The sequence below is a fragment of the Ornithodoros turicata genome, chromosome 2 (assembly GCF_037126465.1).
Source record: "Ornithodoros turicata isolate Travis chromosome 2, ASM3712646v1, whole genome shotgun sequence".
NCBI lineage: Eukaryota > Metazoa > Arthropoda > Arachnida > Ixodida > Argasidae > Ornithodoros > Ornithodoros turicata.
Window position 1 is genome coordinate 35,705,230 of NC_088202.1, and position 20,382 is coordinate 35,725,611.

The window sequence follows — 20,382 nt, forward strand, 5'->3', positions numbered from 1 at the left end:
GTTGCAGAGTTCTGGGGACTGCTCCATGTAAGACAACAGCAGCAGCTTCTGAGCCTCCGACATAGACATGGTGACTGCAACGAAAATATTGTGCACATGCGTGCTGGAAATGGTTTGTGACAATGTGTAAAACAGAGTTCAGTGATTTGTCTCACCTGAAATGTTTCCGTAAGACAGAAAGATCCTTCTGACAAAAAGCGCCGAAGTAATAATCAAGCGTTGCCGCGCGCACGAAACTTAAGCTTAGCAGACGACACTGCTGCCTTGTGATTGGTTCGTCTGCATTGGTGGTGCAGAGCCGTTGTATTTAGATCGTACAGTCATGTACTTTTATTTTCAGAACGATTTTAAAGCAATATAAATTACAAGCATTGTACATTTTATGCTTTATAAGCGCACATATTATTCGCTCGGGACCATCCGGTGTCGAGACTATCGCCATGATACAAAGCGGAGAGGAGGTATTAAATGCCGATGTGTCAATATCGCGTTGCTGGCCATCTTTCGTGTTTCGTCACTTGAGCAAGGAGAAAATCACGACCACGAATGCCGATGACGAGTCACGATGTCACTATTTCGCCAGCAACGCGCCCCTGGAAGTTTCTCGAAGATGATTCGTGGCAATATGTCATCGGTAGTGTCCAGAAACAGATTGTTTTAGGATAATTGACCATCGCTACTTGCCGCAATCACACTAAGCTTTATTTTGTACCAAATGTTAATGCCGTATACAGTGCACTAAATAGTTATTAAGTGGACTGTACTGAACTGTCTAAATATGACATAGGATGGCATTAAAGAGCAGCCCCCCCCCTTGCAGTAGATTATAGTAATTCTCTCTCCCAAAATCAAAATGACCGCGCTCCAATGCGACAAGGAATTCAGAAGCACTCTCACCTTGCTTGCATTCCCTTTTGAGCCCCTCGTCTCACCATGTGAATAACATAGTGAATCAGCACATGTCTGAGGCAAGACACGCGATAGAACAGCTGGACGTGAGTCGTGTGTATGACTCGCGTCGGGGAGGGAGCCTCAGACATGGCGGAATTCCGGAGGTTTCCGTGCGCGCTACAAGAGGACGCTGGGTTTTGCATACCGTCTATTGGCCATCGGCGCTCGACCGGCAATTGATAGATGCGTAGTTCAAATTCCGCCGATGTCTGATATTTCTTTACGACTGCCATATTTCAATTGTTTCTGAAAGACAGGAAACTTATTTTCGCCACGAATCCGTCTATGCCTACTTGCAGACAGGTGAAACAAGACAAGTAGTGCGCAGACATATTGTTGACGAATGGTTCAAAACAAATCCAGAGGTGCTCATTAGCCTTGGCTTGTCAACAAAGTACATCAGGCTGAAAGCAGGAGCGGCCCCTTCTGTATCCTGGGTTTTCCTCAGACGGTTTCAGACATATGTTGGCACAGTTCCCTTAGAAGTCGGCCCAGGACGCACATTCCCCCAGGGCGTTAGTCGTGACGTTTCCCACCTTTGTGAGGCCGACAATGGCGAGCTCTTCCACCACCACCACCACAGGCCCCTTCTGTATTTTCACGAAAACGGAAGGCACAAATCTTTACCTCCACTTGGCGTTTCGGCGTACGTCTGATTCCCGCTACGGGGAAAAAAGACGTAGACGAAGAACCATAGGTACGAACCCTCGAAGGTCTCTCCGTGAAGGTCCTCGAAGGGATCCGTGGCCAATTGCCCCGTGCTATGCGCCACTGCGGAGAAAGACGAAGAAGAAGAAGAAGAAGGTCTCTCATCGGAAATATCGCCTTCAGTCTTCCACGAGATCTCCGAATCGAACATCTTGAGGCATTGTTCGGAATTCGCCGTGTTTATCCCGTTCACCTGGCAGCCGCACATGGAGCTCGAGGGATATTTGACGTCATGCGCTCCTCAGATTTTCCCGCAATGCTTTGCTGCAGCGAGCGCGCTCCATCGGCGATCGTGTCGGATGGGCGGCCCAGCGGGCTCGTAATCGTCAAAAATATGCCCATCCGTACAGCGTACTCGCAAAATACTAGTGGCACTATAATTCTACGTACCTTGTTCGGACCCCTTTTTGCAATTGACAAATTTCGCTTCCGTTGTCCTTTAAGGAATAGCAAGCAATCCAAGCACACACGGTGATAGCAGACAAAATAAACAAACTTCGCACGCGGCATGGCACATGGAGCCCAGCGGAAGGAAACACTACTTGGATTGGATTGGATTGAATACAAGGGTGCCCAAGTGGACTGGCGTTCATGCGTGGAAAGGCCGTGGCCGAATCCATCGGATCGATCATGGCGCCTCCCAGACTTTGACGCTGGAAGGAGGTATACGCCTCCGTACAAGTCCTTTGTTCTCCCCATTACTATCTCTACCAGGCTGCTGCAGGAGAGAACGAAGCGAGGCACCAACGGACCGCGCACACATTTCCTCATCCTAACGTTGCGCTACGTCTTTGTGCGCGCGAATTTGAAAACGTGTGAATTCCAATGATCTATAATTATAGAGTTCGAGTCGGCGAAAAGCGAAGCAGAGGCTCGGCACATATGGGAACAGTACTGGTGGAAACAGATGTCTACGAACTGATGCTTGGGGAGCGAACTATATTCCTTCAATGACGCGTTAAACCAATGTGTACATATATGGTACTACCAGTGCGCACCACTGAGAGATGACTTTTCACCTACTCAGTATTCCTAGCATAGCATTTAGCGGTCCGTGTGGATATTCCTAATGCACTTGCAGTCGTCGCTCAAGAAAGATTAATATGCTCTACGCACTACACTCTCAGAAATGAACTTCACTGCATAGCACGCTCCTAGCCAATCATCATCTCGAATGATATCGTTATCTGCCCTCATTTGTTGAAAACGGGAGGCGTGCGACTTTTTTGTGACAATTATGCAGTTCATAATTGTCACAAAAAAGGTGTACGCCTCCCGTTTTCAGCAAACCAGGCCAGATAACGATTTCATTCGATAATATGGTTGGCTAGGAGCGTGCTATGCGGGGAAGTTCATTTCTAAGAGTGTAACCGTGTATTCACACGAGCGTGTTTTCTGACGGCGCAGCGACTGAAGGAGCGAGAGGGTAAATGATAAGGCGCTGAGGCTACGCCCCTCTGGAATGCCTACACAGATAGTGTTCCAATGTGCTGTCAGCTCAGTTGCCGGGGATAACGTTCGCGCTGCGGTTGAAGGTTGCAGCATTAATTTTATGTGCACGGCGCTTGGTACGCAATGAACGAAAGAAAGCGAAAATTGGTGGCTTTTGCTGTTCCCATTGGCGATAGTGAATGCTGCCATGAAAAGAAGTGGTTAAGGAAGATATGGACGAAAGAATGGGTGTTGAGGAAAGAGCACGGTCTGCAAAATAGCCTTCTACGGGATCTACGAGACGAGGACTCATGTGCGGCCGCTTTTGAATACATTCTGCTCCGCATAGCAAAGCGCATAAGGAGAGTATAGAGATGAATATGCGGGACATTATACTAGCCAGTGATCGTTTTTCTGTAACCCATCTGCAACAGGTTCCTTCGAATTATGTGCGCTTAAACATGCGTAGGCCAGTTCCCACATATAGCGCTTTCCTACATAGCGCTAGAAAATTTCGCTATATTTTCCTCCTCGCATTGCTGCGAACCGCTATAAAACCACTCTTGTCGAAGTAGAGCCCCGGTCAACTTTTCTAGCGCTATATTGAGCGGTGAGTCTGCGTTAACCAGTCGTGAGCGTCTTTCAGCCGTGACGTCACGGAAGCTGGGGTTTGTTTTGCTTCCGATCACTCGAAGTAGCAAGGCGGGAAGGCGACGACGACGACACGACGACGTGAAAATGGCCACGAGCTTCACCTGCCTGTGCTATACCCGTGCATCTGCATGGCTGTTTGGTTACTATAGTTCGGTATCGCGATCACAGCATCGAAAGTGTCATCCGCGTTCATGCTACGGATATCCGGCGAGGACAGTAAACGATCACGGTGGTACCGTTGCATCACGTCGCAACGAGATATCCCGTGACTGCAGCAGAATAGCGCTCTGTGCTCGGTATAGTATGTGAGAACGGCAACCGGAAAAACAGCGCCAGATTTTGAGCGCTATATAGCGAAGCGCTGTATGTGGGAACTGCATGGCCTTAAATGCATAAAGCGTTCGTAAATAAGACTGAGCGGGAACTAGTGTAGGAGAGAGTGCTATGAAGGCTGTGTGTCTTCGTTTTCTACCGTGACGCCGCAGCAGTGTGACGGTGATGAGTGTGATGTAAAGCAGGGACGGCTGTGGCGTAAAGGTCGCACCTCTAGAACACAGTAAAAACAGCTTCATTGCATAGCACACTATGCGCCAACCATTGCCGCGAATAATAGCCCTGGCTCACTTCTGATTGGAAGACACAGTGGGGCGTACACCTTTTGCCTCAATGCTGTGTGAGTGTGTGTGTGTGTGTGTGTGTGTGTGTGTGTGTGTGGTAGTTCTGCCGCACGTTCTGCTAAAGCAAGGAACCTTGTCATCTTTCTGCAGAAGGCAGGTCTTGCTCCAAGGCCCATCTAACAGTTTGCTCTCCCCGACGACCTCATGCACCCTCTACGCACCTCTATCCTCCATCTGGCTTGCTTCTTTTCTTCTTTTTGCTAAAGTCGTGACGACGCCCACTTCTGTGTGGAAAACAATGGCGAGCCGATCCTGCCATTACCCCCCCCCCCTTGTGTCAATTCGGATATATGGTAAGTGACACAAAAAACCGTTCGCCCTCCTCTCTCTTCGAATCAGAAGCGATGACCCTATCGCTCGTGGCCATGGTTGGAGCATAGCCTGCTATGCCCTAAATTCAGTTTTTAGAGTGCAGAAATGGGATGGTTCAAGTACGATCCCCTCCTCTGGGAGCTTCCAATTCCTGCGTTTCATTGGCCCCATTGCTTTAGGAGTTGGACAGGCCATGTTTTTGTGTCTACTGCCTTTGTACACTACTCATTGCAGTAAAACGTTCATCGCATATACCGGTGGCATAGCGAGGTAGAGTTCACCACCATGAGGCCGCACCGTTGGTAGTGCAATTAGAACGGGAGAAGAACCTCTCTTGGAAAAGATCCTCTCCCACTCAAACAACCCTTATAATCTTTCCTGATCTTTTCCTTTTTTTTTCTTTGAAGGGGGCGGGGGGTTGGGGGGGTACGTTACCGTCTCATCCATACATATAAAATTATGGGACGAAACAAAAAATTTACGAATTCGCACTTTTTGCATATCGCGTTGTATAAGAAGCTCCCCCAGTGAATAATTACGAAATAATGCTATGGCAAAGCGAGACGCTATAACGTAAGTTCGTCAATATGTTGCATTTTTAGCACTAGCTTTATCCAGATTTAAAACACGTTACTTTGAAGCGCTGTGACAGTTCCCAAACTTTGTGGCCGCGATGGATGGCAAACACGCAAAAATTTTGAAACCGAGGAAAACTGGCGCCGTTTATTACAACTGTTCGTCCTCGTTGATGCTTGTAAGGACACAATGTATGCACACAGTGGCCTCCCGCGAGCGCACTGCAAGACGTGATGGTGAACACACCTGTAAGCTTGTGTAATTACTGCCCTAAGATATTATAGCATTACACGGTTAATTTATGATGCAAGACAACTATGAATATGCGCGACCTCCGCAGTGGCCGGCTCGTGGATTAAATTTTGAGCCCCTTTGGCTTACCTGGCGTGCGACATACTGCTCACACATTTTCTCGTTTTTAAACGAAACTACAAGCATCCTGAGCCGATACCTTTTGGTTTGAAATGCGAGCATGCAGTCAACTCGTTATTAATAATTAACGCGTTCTTAACTGATACAACGACTACGCCGTTAATATGGGGACCCAAAACGTGCTTTGGTGTACATACATACCGTTCCTTCGGCACCCAGGTGTCTCTTTTTCATTTCAAAAACGATCTGTTCTCACATGGCATGTTTCCATGGTACATTTCGGTATTGCTTATCGGCAAGTTTCCACAAAATCGAGTGTTGCTCTACCAGGTGTATTAGATAAAAACAAAAGAGCTTGTCACATTGGCAACAGTAGGTGGCTTTTTTTTTTTTCGTCCTCCCGGAAGGCTCTGCGCGTCAGTCGTCAGATTCTGTGCCCCGCGAACAAACTATCCGCGTGGTTCTTTCTGACGGACGGAGCTGCCGATGGCAGTGATGTTGCACAAGGCTCTTTCAGATCTCGTCAAAAATAAGATAAGAACGTGCGCGCTTCCTAGATTCTGCTGTACGATAAGCCCCGCCCTCGACCGAATGGTTGGATGATTGGGTGATTACGCTGATACCTCCTTCTCCTCCTTCAGTCGCTGCTCAGTCAGAAAAGGCGCTCGTGTGAATACACGGTAAGACTACATGATGCTAGAAGTTAGTGCTGGAACTGAAATGTGACACATCATAGTGCAGTAATTCCAGGTTAGAAAATCCCGAGAACAGGAAGAGCCCAATAAACGAACACAACCTAGGTAAATGTTGTCATGTCGAACGTGAATGATATCGTATCTGTGAGATTGTCTGCCACACCGCCAACCCTTTGCTTTCGAGCGACACGGATGAACACGTTTACCGCCTATGACGTGTTGACGCGGCGTTTATACGCTTTGCCAGCGAAATGAAGAAATCGTATTCGTAACGAATGGAGGCATGTACGAGGGGTGCTCAAGTCAAACCGAAACTTTCTCTCTCCTGAGTCTACAAATGACTCGCGCTACTTCTTTTTCGTCATTTTCACACGCGACAGGCCTCAACGTTCACCACGTGGTGGTCCAAAGTTTGTGCAAAACAGAAGACACGCGCTGGACGAGATGGCCGACAACGATGTGAGCGCGCACATCGAACAGCGAATTGTCACGAAGTTTCTCGTCAATCAAGGCGTACAGTCATCTTAAATTTACAGAAAACTGCAGGCTCAGTATGGCCACGATACACTTAGCCGCAGCAAAGCGTTGAGTGGTGCAAACGGTTCCGAGACGGCCGTACATCAGTGCAGGACGATCCCGGCCGGGACGGCTCGGAGCCCAGTGTCATAGTTCCTGAGAACATCCAACTTGTGGAGCACCTGATCCTCAAGGAGCGACAGATAACATGTCTCGAACTGGCTCAAAAGACGGACCTTTCTGTGGGAACGTTGAACACTATCATTCATGAACACCTCCAGTTTCGGAAAGTTAGTGCCCGTTGGGTCCCGAGGCAGCTCTCCGTGTTTGTCTGGCAGAGAAGACCGGAAATCTCCCAAGAGCTAAGTACCGTTTCGACACTGAAGGACAGCCGTTCCTTGATCGGATCATCAAGCGCGATGAAACGTGGGTGCACAATTTCACTCCAGAGTCTAAACGTGCATCAGAACAGTGGAAGCATGCGGGCTCGCCAGCTCCCAAGAAGTTTCGAAGCACCCCGTCTGCGGGTAAGGTCATGACCACGGTTTTTTTTGGGACAAGGCTAGCGTTGTTCATGTTGATTTTCTGCCCAGTGGTACCACCATCAATAGTGCATATTACTGCCAGTGCCAGGTTCTCAGGGATGTGCATAAGGCGCTGAAGCAGAAGCGGCCGGGCGTCATCACCAAAGGAGTCCTCCTCCTACAGGACAATGCACGCCCGCATACAGCGCATCTCACGACACGCACCTTAATGAAACTTGGCTGGAAGTTGCCCCCACATCCCTCTTACAGTCCAGACCTCGCCCCCAGCGATTTTCATCTCTCCGGGCCACTGAAGGCGTTCCTTGGGGGCCGCCACTTCAACTACGACAACGAGGTCAAGAATGCGGTCCGATCATGGCTGCTACGCTCCGGTAGGGATTTCTACGCTGCTGGCATCCAAGCCCTCGTGAAACACTGGAACAAGTGCATTAGTGCAGCTGGAGATTACGTTGAAAAATAAAACAAATTTCTCGCCTGTAAGTTTATTTTACTTTTGCGAAAAATGAAAAGTCCCGGTTTGACTTGAACGCCCTCGTATTTCAACTAGACAACACTAATCCAAAGCTGAATACACACAGTTAACCGTCATCTTCGTCCTGCTCTGCGAACCAACGGGAATCGGAAATGGCAAGACCAAAACCACCCACCTTTCCATGCTCTGGTCTGGCGAGTTTCGTTATAATAAACTGAGGAACGAACGACAGCAGCCACGCAAGTGATATTGTGGGGAAATATTCACTGTTTATTTGTTTTACAAATACATATCAGATACGCATACAGTATGTCGAATTTCGATAGCAAGTGATGGATCTAGGAAAACGAGCACGTCAACTTTAGCGGAATGAAACAGCCAACGGAAGGCAATGTCTTCCATGACCAACGGATGGCAGCTCCCTTGTGTTAACGTTTCCTCGAGCGAGTCCCACACCCTCTACAAGACCCAGTAAACCGCCTATGTCCCAAAGATGTCCTGAAATGATCCGAAGTCCTGGTCCCTAAGAAATGTCCCGCTGATGTAAATAAAGACGTCATTCGAAGCGTCCTAAACTTCTCTAATCAAGATATTTGGTCATGATATCACTGGGACTTTGAAATTGCGTCTCGATTGGATGGTGGTTTAGAATACAGGGATATTTTCGACGCTAATTACATTTTTGCAGCATTGTGACAACGTTCAGCAGCATACAGCAAGAAACTAAAACGGCAAGGCTAATTTCTAACGGTTGTTAAAAAAGTGGCAACCGACCAAAATTATTCTACCGAATTTTCAAATCAAAAATTGCCAACATGGTCTAAGCTTGGAAGAATTGCAAAAGTCTATAGTTTCGGTTTGCCGTAGTACTTATAAAGGTGGTTGGGAAGGCCAACAAGCGCTCGGATATCTCCTGTAAGATCTCCGAGAAGAACAGAACACACAAAAATACATGTCTACATGTGCTTCCCTGCCGGAACTAGAAGGCATGATATCATTGAATTTTCTCCGCAATTCCAACGAGATTCAAATGAGAAATCAGTCAGCCAATTCGTTTAATATGTACACGCCAAGAATAAGTTCCTCATTCACGGAATAAGTCGACGGAAAAGCGGAGCGAAACACGGCGCGCCGGCGTTGGTAGAAATTTTCCGCAGCGCATCACATGCTGCTTCGTCCGCGTTGCAAAATAGTTCAATGTGATTTGAAATGTTTATGAATGATACATCAAAAGTACTGGAACCGTGGCGTCTTCATATTGCCCCTCTCACATTAAGCTATTGGTTTTGCATTCCATGTGACGCTTCAGTACACATAGATAGAAGCGTTTCCGGCAGCCGCCAACGGATAAATCGGTCTATTACGAAACGTCGAAGCCATAGGATGTGGACGATGGGTCTTAAACAACTGGTATCATTCGGGCGTTGATGGGGAGAATACACGACGTGCAGTGAGACCGCTACCGACGGCGCTGTGTGCGAAGGTATGCATATATAGAAAACGTGTCATCACGACCAAAAAATCAATGAGAGCCAATCCTAATTGAACCACTAGGCCAATAGGCCTATCGTAATTTCGGACATTTGCAATAGGATAAACGGTTTTAGCGGTTTGATGGGATCATTGACTTAATGAGAGTTCCGCAAAACGAAACGCACATTTCTAGTAAAAAAATGGCGTTTGCCTTTTCTGCCTTTTTTACAGCCCCTGTCATCACACAGTTTAAATTCTGTCACTTCAGTACGTGTTTGCTTTTTGTTTCCCTGACTTTTCAAAATATACAAGACGCGCAACGTTTGCAGAAGTAAGCATAGAGAAGTTTAAAAAAAGCTCTTCAGAACCGAACGTAAAAAAAGCCTACTTAGGAAGGCGGTGTCCATTTCTTTTGATGTATTGGCATCAAAGTGGCAGCGGATATCGAGGGCACAAACACCACATATAGCTTGTCTTCCATGCTTTTGCGAATCCGGGGATCCTGTTTGCTGCCTCAATAGAATAGAAGGGTGAGGTGTCTAAATTCATTTCGTTTGCTCACACAAGCGACGTTGAAATAAGGATTGCGCAGGGGGGCGGGTATTAACTCAACACTAACACAACGTTTATGTTTCTTACCGCTTTTGCTTTGAGACACTCCGTAGCTCCATCGAAAATCGAACTTCCGCAGTACAATCGCGCGTTTCTTTCGCTCCGCAACATATGCTCTATTCCGTCAGGACTAGGAGAATTTTTGAAACTGCCGACACGCGACATCCAGCGTATATACGGCCAGAGACGTCCATCTATGAAGCTCCCAGTCGTTTTATGTATGCTTATGGTAATGGCGAATGGCACGTGGCCTTTTATAGGCTACGACCGTCGCGCGGTGCTCAATCGTTTTTACACGCTGGGACGTTGGCACCTTCAGTTTCTGCGCGCTAATCCGACACGTTTATGGGGGTCACATATCACCATCTATGTTCAAGTGAATCGTCGAGCGATATTGGAATATTCCGAGTCCCAATAAGTTGGACGGCATAAAACATTAGCAGCTTGACGGTCGGCAGTCTATCGGCCCGACACGACAATGCGAGTTGCCATATTGGATACTGTATGAATGCCGGCTAGTTCGTTGCTCATTTCTTATAACAGCTAGAACTTTCAATGCAAAGAGACACTAAAGCACAAGACTAGGAGGGGACGCAGTTTCCCTCTTGTCGTTGGCAGTCCTGTGTTTTACGGTCCCTTGTATTGAGGGCTTTAACGACCATACGCTCTGCCATATCTCTGGTGTCCCATTAGGGGCTCCTGATCTACTATGAGGCATCATCTGTTTGATCGCAAAGCCTGGCTGACGGACAATTGGGTTCTCCTGTGGGGCCACTGATGGGCAGTTAGATGCCCTTTGCTGGACAGCCAGGGGCCGTGTCGTACCGTCATGCATTCGACCCATCTGACGGACTCTGGGACAGCATTTGTCAGACCGCTGTCCTGTTGGACCACTAGGAGTTGTTAATGGGCCGTCAAGTGTCTTGGTTGTCCATCAAAATATTCTAATGGAACATTAGAAATTCTGATGGAGTCTTGTCGGATTTTTCGCTCGGGATTGAATTATAATAAAAAACTACGTCACATAGAATCACGCGGTCAACAGCAATTGTTCTTACATGTTTTTGCCACCTCCTGATGTGAATGTCATGTAACGGAAGTTTAATTATGTAAATTTAAGCGAACTGAACTCGCAAATTTGCCAAGTAAATGTCAGTCACTTTTTACCCCACCAATATGAAGCGCGTGCGAATTTACTCGAATTTATAATAATTAACAGTGGTATTCAGGAGCTATCCCATCGGAAGAAATAGCCGAACATCATGCTTTTCGAAGCACCCGAGCATAATGCGCGACAACTTTTAGAGCGCGATCGCTGTCAGTCTGACGAAAGGAGGCTCCGAACCAAGCCCGCAGAGTGATAGAAGAAACAGTGGCAGTTCCTAAAATTGAGAGAGGGAAGGCATGATCCCAGCGGAAGCCGTACGCGATAAGCCATGTCTGTGTCATCTCTCTCTATGATGCCGATGTAGGCTGGGTTTCCAGCCTCCTTTCGTCAGACTGATAACGATTGCGCTGAAAAATTTGTGCGCGCTATCCTCAGGGAGCTCCGTAGAGCATGATGTTCGGGTATTTCTTCCGATGGGATAGCTGCTCAATATCCTTGTCAATTATCATTAATTTGAGTAAATTCGGCACACCGTTCACATTAGGTGATGTAACAAAGTGATAATTACTTTGCAAATTTCCGAGTTCAGTTCGCCAAAATTTACGTAATTAAACTTACATTACATGAATTTCACATCTAGAGATGGCAAAAACCTAGTGAGAACAAATGCCGTTGACCGCATGATTCTAGGTGGTGTAGTGTTTTTATTAGATTTCAATGACACGTTTTCTGGGACACCCTGTACTTCGGTGCGTACTTCACAGTCCCATGCTGCTGTGGCGCAGTGTTTTTTTTTATTGTATTTCTTGCAGGTTTAGAACGCATGAGGCTGCAGGCAGGGGAGTCCACAATTTGTCATGAAATGGCTAAAACGCAATAGGACGCCGGTAATTTCGCCGGTATTGGCACAGCGACGGTAATGCAGCGTACCTCTCCTGCATATGAATGTGTGGAAGAATATGACACTGACAACATCAAAAATAAATTTTGACATTTTTATTTTAACACATTTTTTATTTTCGGGTGCAGCTGAAAATCGCTGCTTACACATGTGACGCACAGTTGAAGTTTGCTTGTTGCAGCCGTTATACTCAATGCTACATTACGTGCATGTTTACCGTCGGTAAATTAGTTTATGTGTACACAGTCTATTAGTCAGGTACGGACAGTCGCGCTTTACCGCTTTCTAAAGATGTTTCTAGATCCAGGCGCATACACCTCAGCGTGCGCACCCATAGCGTGCGTCGTCTGCTAGTGTAGACCACGGAAATCGACCCTTTCCCCACGATTCTTAGAAAGTACCGGTCACCTTTCTCCGAATTTGGATGCAAGAAAGCCAAGCAGTGCGAGACACCGCGAGTCACGAAACACAGAACAACATGATCGCCGATTATCTCAGTGCTTCGCTTTCCTTTTTTTTTGTCGTCGCAGTTCGGACATTGCGGATACGTGTCCCGTGAGTTTACTCTGTGAATTGACGCTGAGCATGTTGATTTTGTGACAATTAGGATATGCGATAACTGACACAAAAAGGCGTACGCATTCCTCTCCCTTCGGATCAGAAGCGATAACCTTATTCATGGCAATGGTCGGTGCACAGCGTGCTATACGGTGAAGTTCTGTTTTAGAGTGTAGGTTGTGATTCTGCGGGACCATTTTTTTTTCTCGCATGCACTCTAAAACAGAGCTTCACCGCATAAAACGCTCCTAGCCAATCATCATCCCGAATGATAACGTCCTCTCCCTTGATTTGATGAAAATGAGGGGCGTACGCCATTTTTGTGGTAATTATGAACTGCATAATATCACAAAAATAGCGTATGTCCCCAGTTTTCAGCAAATCATGGGAAAGAACGATGTCATTCCGGATGATGGTTGGCTAGGAGCTTGCTATGTGGTGAAGTTCATTTTTAAGAATGTGCCAGTGGGATAATCTTTTCCGGGACCATATTTCGGAAACAATTTTTGCCCAGAACCCAGCATGTGAGATTATACATGGTTGCTGGAGAACTGACATCGCTTCTTATTGAAATATGGGCTGTGGAACGTTCAGTAGCACATGCCCTAGCTCTGCATTGTGCATTGCACTGACGGTCCAACTTTCGGAATAGAAAACATAACGTCATTAAAAACAAAACGGCAGGACACCCGTAAAACATGGTTAAAATACATCAGTGTACCGTAATTTCACGCGTATTAGCCGCTGCCTATGGGCATTGTTTTTCTCGAGGGCGCTCTGCAGCTTACACACCAGTGTGGCTTATCTGTTGACTATTCTTTCCTGGTATTTTCCCCACACGCTGGTTTTAACAAAAGGGCCGACAGTGTCTTCGGAACAGCCCCACCCTGCCAGTGCACGAAGAATGTGAGACAGGGGCGCGACGTAGACTGACCTTCCTGAGGCCTTCCCCCAAGCAGCTTTAACGAAAGTGGTGGCGGTGATTCATGTCTTCTGGAAGGCCACTGACCCGTGGATCCATGAAAATCACGCATCAAGCGCACAATCCGATCTTGGTAGAACGCTAGGACTGACTTCCTTTGCTGTACACCATGGTGACCAAGGAATATAGACCACGGGGTTTATGGTCTTCTCTACGGTCTCTTTTGTCGCACAAACCAGTCGTGTCGTCTTGCCTTCGGCTTATCTGCCGATTTTCTAAATATTCCTAAAAACGGGTCCTGCTTATCTGTGGTGCCGCTTATAGGCACCGTGCGGCAGCTAAAGGAGGCGCGCTGCTCCGTCGCGACAGCGCGGCCAGTGGCGGTCTTGGAAGTGCCAGACGTGATACCACCGCCGCCCGTTCTATGCATTATCGAGTAGAACCGTAACTTCCGTGGCGACCGCCGTAATTAGAAAGGCTGATTTTCGAAGTGCAAATAATGCAAAACCTTTCAGGGGTGCGAACGATGCGAATGAAGACAAACTGCATAGAAGCAACCACCGCATTTAAAATGTATCTAACAGTGCGGAAGGGGATACTGCTACTCGCGGCGTCTGTCTGTGTCAAAACACGTGTAAGTGATACGTCGACTATGTTTGATGTCTCAAAAACCTGGTTTGCTAGCGAAGACTATGTAGGTGCATTTCTCTGACTCCAGCTTTTTGTAACATCATGTTTTTGACTGAGTCTCGTATTCCTTTCGTACTTTTGGCACATCACTGCGCACATAGCTTCGTCACTGAAATCTACATCGTGCGTCCGTTTCATCCGTACAAATAAACACGTGTGGTAACAACATACTGTCTGAACAGCAGCTTTTCCAGTATCTTTAGATACAATGAGGCTAAACAGATCCTCAAAGAGGAAATTATATACGTGAGATATTGCCTAGGCTACCGCCGTGGGCTTGCGCCACGACGGTTTTTGAAATGGTCGGTGCGTAAATAGTAAACTTTTTGGTCAACGTAGAAACTGGTTTACTGGAAACGAACTTTAGTCACTGCGAGTCTAGTGCCCTCGGTGGTATTGGAAGCATAGAAATCACGAGAAATGAAGCATCTGGTCCCTAGTGAAGAGTTCTTTTAAAGCTCAGCTACGCCGATTTTCGAGTGTTACAGAATGGAATGGTACTCACACGATGTGTTCATAAGGGAACACTGATTATGTATGCAAAATAGTTATCCCAAACTCCTCGCGGTTTTCCGAAAAAGTGAATTTTTAGTTTCACTGACATCCCGTCTTGTGGCCCGCAAACCCTGTGTCGACGACACATTCGTGGTCTGCCCGCGCTCCGGCTTGGCATGACTTTTGGCTTGGTTTCTTCCGCCAAGCCGGCCAGTTTCTTCTGCCGAGCCGTCTGCTGCGCAGATTCACATTGGGGAAGTGATAAACAGTTCGCTATTAGGGAGCCAGTATATTTCTGGACTTCACTAAACCCACGAGGAACGTGAGTTTTTCTTCCTTCGACTGCAAAGCATTTTCTAGGCCAGTACAGTCTTCCTGGTGTGATTCGTGTTCTGTGCTGCGTGTCGAGAATGCGTGAGCGTTTTGCTCCCGTCTGCAAGAACACTTCAGCATGCAGTTCCAATGTTTCAAACCACAATTTTCCGAAAGGCGAAGGAGAAATCTATTGACTGCAACAATCGGTTACAACTCCGGCTGGGAGCCACCTTCAAAAGCAGCGATTTGATCTGTTCATCTGGCTCATACGAATGTTACGGAAGCAATGCGCAACTTGTTTCACAAGAAGCCGAAGATGTCTCGTCCGGGATGCTGTGCCAACCTTATCTGCAGCAGGAGATTGCAGGGGCAGGACTAGGCAGCAGATAAAGGTAAGACGCGTAATGTTAGACAAGTCAGTCATGCGGTGCAAATTGCATCACGTGGAAGAGAAAAATACGCTATCTGTCAGTTACTGCTTCATCCTTTAGAGATTACGCCCCAGCGGGTGTATTCTCAGTACAGATTTGGAATTGTCTTATTTGTTAAATGATTTCGCAGGCATTCTGGCACCACCGAAAAGCTTGCACTCCACGTCTCAACTATCACCGTCTGGGTTTCAAGCTGAAGGCTGTCACCAGTGCCAACCAGACGCCCCTTCAAAGTTCATCTGTTTTTGTTGACGGAACAGTGACACCTGGTACTGAGACATTTCATTTTCTGATTAATCAAGTGCATTCCATCACTTGTGCTCGACTTCTTGTGTTCGTATACCATTGCTGTTGCTCGCTAGCTTAGAGCAACCATGCCTGAGGTGCCAGCGCTTTCAGAGTACATTTAAGCAGTATCATCGTATCATATGCACGGCAGCACATCTTGTGTATTTTGAGTAAGGTATGAATACAATGTTGGCTCAGCTGTTGTATTTTGGTCACAAATAAGGTGTTCTTCCAGAACGCTCAAGGGCAGTTCAAGCAGTTTCATATGTGCAACAGCACATACTTTTTCTCAGTTTTGAGTAAGGTAAATCGAAATCTCCCAGTTGATGTCTTTCAGTCATAAATTATGTTTTTCAAGACATTCAAACAGCATCATGTGTGCAACAGTACATACTTTTTCTCAAGTGAAGTAAGGTAAATCTGTCCGCCGTGGTGTTCTGGCAGTGCAGCAGAAGCTTTTGTTGCATTCAAGTGGTCTCATGTATACAAAAACTTGTTTTATGCCTTTCTGTAGCTGCTGTACTAATATTGTGAGTACAGAGACATTCCTGCAGAACATATCGGAGCATCTTGTGTGCTATTGTTTGTATCATCTGCAGCAGTATATTGATAATGTTAATTATTCAGTGACTTCAGCTAACATTTACATTCTTACTTCCAGGTAAACCTGTCACGCAGATGCCCTACCCCTTGGTATGCATAGTTCAAGATTGTACTGAAACAATCCACCTGGAGCATTATTCTTCAATTGGCAGTGGCATTACTATCACAACACACCACCTACTGCATGTCTATGGTGCGTGTACAATGCATCAAACCTATTCTCAGGTACAGGCCAGGTGGTACGCAATTACAACATGAAACAACTGACACAGAGACCGTAAAGTCATGCCTTTTCCTCCGCGCCTCGGGTTTCATGTTATTATCCTCACATGCAGCTCAATTCGCCTGTGCTGTGCAGCATGAGCAAAAGCATATATTGTTTGTGGTCACATGACACGCAGCATAAATACAGTGAAACCTTCCTATGTTGGACACCCGCGGTGCAGCCGAAGCGTCTCCTTCTTATAGATGTGTCCGAGTTACAGACTATGACGCCAACAAAAAATGGAAGAGATCACAGCTGTGAGAAATGCCTCCCTTCTTCAATTTATGGTCCTTAGTGGTACCTGGTGGTGGTGCCTGGTGCACGCCTGGTAGTGGTACCCCTACCCACTCTTCACTGATAATTATTACTGATTTTAGTATATTCAATTCTGTTCAGATTCTACTCAATGGCATTACCTCTGGAGCTTTTCAAGCAGCAAGGACTTGTCTCTGAAGCGTCAGCCCACTTCTCATAGCTTTGGTGCAGTGCTCGTTCAAAGGCTCTAGACAAACTGAAGACAAGTGCTCACATAAAGAATTACAATGTAGACTGACAGCACTTGTTTTTGGGCTCTAAAAACTAAAGCAACAAAATGCTGAGACCAGTATAGGGGAAAAAAGGGGCAAAAGTCAAGGCCACTGGCTCATTTTGGGTCTTTTTGGTGCAAAGATGGGCCGATATTGAGGTAATTTGGCCAGGGTTTTGTCCGACTTTGCCGGGAAAACCCTATCCTACTTCCAAGATAGGGAGGTGTCCGACAGAGAATTTCGTCCCCATGTAGTTTCAATGGGAGCCTGCCCGTGCAATGAAATCATGGGGAGTTGTCCGAGGTAGGGAGGTGTCCGACTTTGGAGGTTTTACTGTACTATACAGCATTCTACATCATGTAATCTAACAGTTGTTCACGTTTGGATATTTTAACCATGGAATTTACCTTGCATGCACCATACCATGTCCAAACACGAACAACTGCTAGAGAGCAGCATGTACTGTTTCAGTATAGCACTTATGGCTCGCGTCCTGCGATCGGAAACAGTGGTGTCTTTTTTCTGCTACAACCAGTAAACTACAGTACAGATTTAGAAATGCTGTGTCATACCATAAAGCACTATGGGAAATGGCAGTTTGAAAAAATGGAGAAGACTGTCATTAGAATGGGGGATATGTTCTACGGTGAAATTTTTTACAGTGTGTGCTGTACCACGTAATGCACTGCGGGCCTACCACAGTATGGTAACGCTCTGAATACTGATTTGCTCAAAAAAGGAATGTGTGTGTTTCTTGTGCTAACTTCCCCTTATGCAAGGTTTTAGAAAAATGTTTTCAGCTAATGGGGAGGGAGAGGACATAATTCTGGAGTCTCGTTGACCTACAATGTGTCGTGTGTGAAGGTCATTTTGAAGAGTGTAGGTGGTACAAGACTGTGTTCCCACATTCTTGGCAGTGTTGACTAATAACCATAATAAAGTAGAGGGTACATGTGTTGCTTGATATATTTGTGTCATGGCAAAGTATGTAGAGATACATCTGTCTCAACATGCAGGTGACAAAAATGCTTTTTATGCCTAAACTATGACAAATAGTTGTCTGTTCAGTACCACTAATCATGTGCCGGCCTCCATGACATGTCTGTGACATTCCAAAGTGATTAACATGTCCCATAGATGTGTGCAATCCTGAAGATGACTGTACCTTCTATGGATTCTTGACTCAAGAAAAGTACTGTGTGACTTGCTAACAGCGCCTGGCTGTACCTTCACAATTTTACATAAAAATATGTAAAGTTTGACGAAGGAAACATCATGAAGGTCCATGGTGAAAAACCCTGAGACGAGGGATAGGAAGGGACATACACAATGTCTCAACATAGCGTGTTTATGTCCCTTCGTGTATCTCCTTTTCAGGTCTCGCCATCATGGACGCTATCACCAGCTCGCTTGCTGTTGAACCGTTCTTTCAACGATAAGGGTCACTTTCATGGACTGGATGGCAGCCAACATGCTGTCAATAAAAAGAATAATGGAAGGAGCTCAATATGATCCTTAGGCTGTGCGTGGTCATTGCTTTCTGGCAAATGGTGACTTAGACTTTCAGGACAATGCCTGCAGTGGTAGTATTCTTGTGTTCTCACCCTTGACGACCATTGTGTGTCATCGGTCACCTGTAATCTGCTAATATGCACATAGCTAAAACAAAGTATATTTGTATTTCTTTGAATACAGTTGGTACAGCACATTGTGTTTTACATGTTCTTTGGAAAATATAAATAAAAAATTATCTACTCTGCAAGTCTCCTGTCAGTTCTACAGAGCAGCTTCGAATTTCACTAGAAGCCACGTGTGAAACCTTGACCAAACTAGTGTTGAAGGTCCGTATAGGTCATAGATAGATACTATTATTATTATTAGATCATAGGTCAGGCTTAGGTCCTGGTTGGTAGCAACGCATCTGAATCTTATTAAAAATTGGTGCAGGAGGTGACCAACATAACTAAATACACCAACTGACTCTCACAAATTTTGTGGTGTTATACTTTTGAAACAACATTAATACGCTGCAGTGGTCTTTTCTCCTTTGTTCCTTTTAACCTAGAAATATTAGGTCTTCGGCATCACCAGCCTTAGTTGCTGAGCATGCAGTTATTTACGTTGAGCACTGCAGTTTCATATTTGTTTCTCTGGACAAGCAAGCCTGCTTCCCCATTTTGATAAGAGTCTTTCAGCTTTGACAGGGCATTTGTGGACAAGGAAAACATTTGGACTATTGTGTATTTTGCTGTGAAGTGCACCGTACAAGGCAGAGGACACCATCAACCATTTCCACCAAGGTTATTACATTTGTGATAAAGTACACATACCTTTTGTCACTGACTAATTTGGTGGCAAAGTTACTTGAGTGGCAGTTGTGCAATTTTAAGCACATGTTTAAAAAAATAGGAAATGGGAAGTGCTGACTGGTTGAACATGTGGAGTAGCCAATATAATAATTGGGGGTTTACGTCGCGAGACAACTGAGTGTGGAATACACAGCACAGTGTAATGTTCCTTATGCTGGCAATGTTAGCATGGTTCAAGAAGTGGGAAATGTTGCACTACCCTTAATAACATCTGTTGGGCCCAGCAAACACGATACACATACCCTGATCTGAAGACACTATGCCTAACTCAAAAGCAATATGAGATCGACCCGTACGTGTTTATTTGCGAAACTATTATGAATGAAATATGGCCTGTGTGGTGTAGAACAATGCGCACACTCAAGTAAACATGCAAAAAATACGTATAAGGGCTCTCGATCTACATGCCGCGATCCGCTCTACGAGATAAACAACACACTACAAAACTACATCCAACACTTTTTGTGCGGGGCAACTCTAATGAGCACTTTCATATAACCGAGGAATGGTTCAACGAATGCAGTTCGAGTGGTCACGATACATTCCTACGTCGTTCATTGCAGTCGCGCTATGATGCTGCACAATATATGTATCTCGTGTAACAAGCCTGGCAATCGCACGATGTGCATGGGCAGAAATACGGCCTTCTTTCTTTGAAGACCAGTCCCCTGCAGGTATATGCTCAAACGATCACCAATTCTCACGTTGTTGCTCAATCGCTCCCATTCCTTCACTTGTAGTAAAAGCAGCAAACGGGTTGACGTGAATGGCAGCTGAACGGTTGAACTGCGAAGTTCTCGAGCACATAATCACAATTTCACGCCGAAAACGATGTTGAGGTGAGTTCGCGGTTGTTGTTTCCATCGTTCAATAGTTCTCGGGATTACCTCGGACGAAACGATCATCGTAGCCGGCG

General features: G+C 46.0%; 1 long non-coding RNA gene across 1 annotated transcript; it reads left to right on the forward strand.

The window, feature by feature from the left end:
* The first annotated feature begins 15,146 nt into the window (after window positions 1-15,146).
* On the forward strand, window positions 15,147-16,694 carry LOC135383355 (uncharacterized). The gene is made up of 3 exons (XR_010419829.1): window positions 15,147-15,375; window positions 15,545-15,683; window positions 16,364-16,694. It is a non-coding gene; the product is annotated as an uncharacterized LOC135383355 (long non-coding RNA).
* The last annotated feature ends 3,688 nt before the right edge of the window (window positions 16,695-20,382 follow it).